The 941-nt window shown below is 35.5% G+C and overlaps 1 protein-coding gene across 1 annotated transcript in view; it reads left to right on the top strand.

The window, feature by feature from the left end:
• The window catches only part of LOC119590636 (5-hydroxytryptamine receptor 2A-like), an 8,322-nt gene that overhangs the window by 1,020 nt on the left and 6,361 nt on the right, over positions 1-941 (top strand). The gene's annotated exons all lie outside the window — the stretch shown is intronic.

Below are 941 nucleotides of genomic sequence, written 5' to 3'. Positions count from 1 at the left end.
GGAGTATACCCCCACCCCCACCCCGGTGAAAAAAAATATCAGGACAAATTAACGACATGGCAACTCTTCTCCTCTTCTTGCCTCCCACGCATCTCACAGAGACAAAAATTATTTACAGATTAAATTGCCATGATAAGTGTTTGTAGTGCCTATAGAAACGTGATCCTTTCTACGTGCTACTTAGAAAAGAAGCTAAGATCTTATCTCAAGAGAAACTATAATGGTTCTCAGAGTTAAACATCACATTGTCAAGAATCACCATCAATTCATATTAAAAAAAAAAGGTGCAAACTGCTACACCAGTCAATGATCACCGCTTCTTTTACTATATAAAGGAGACCCATTTTTTGTACTTGTCATTACAGGGAAACAATTCTATTTTGAATACTGATGCATCTGGGGTTTCTGTATTTTACGCCATAACACTATCTGCTCCCATTTACCAAAAGTTTGTTGAGTTCGTGTTAACTAGCCATCACATCGAATGTTCATGATACTTACATAGCAACTTTAATAATATTGGTAATGATAATAATCGTGAATTACTGTGTCAGTTAATTGTGCGATAGAATTAGAAAAAACAACAACTGTCCCTGGTGATCTTATTCTTTGAAAAAAATGTACGACTTCAACATCATGGAATACGCTATAGATTGATCATTCAAATAAATTAATACAACAATGATTATGAGAATTGCTGCTCATTCGAGCAAAGGAATGTCACACTCAAATTTCACGAGCATCAGAATGTCATTTGGGATTATTACTGATAGCCTTCATTAGACTATCACTGAAAGAACAAACAAAACAACGAATAAAGCAATTAAAGAGAAATGGGCGATAACTAAAGAGATGAGAAAGAGAAGGCGCTTCCTTTATGAATGTCTGTGCCTCTGCTTACGTGGAATGATATAGATAATCTAACGAAATGTCAACTGCCA

The sequence above is a fragment of the Penaeus monodon genome, chromosome 27 (assembly GCF_015228065.2).
Source record: "Penaeus monodon isolate SGIC_2016 chromosome 27, NSTDA_Pmon_1, whole genome shotgun sequence".
Lineage (NCBI taxonomy): Eukaryota > Metazoa > Arthropoda > Malacostraca > Decapoda > Penaeidae > Penaeus > Penaeus monodon.
This window is presented reverse-complemented; position numbering and strand designations above follow the sequence as displayed.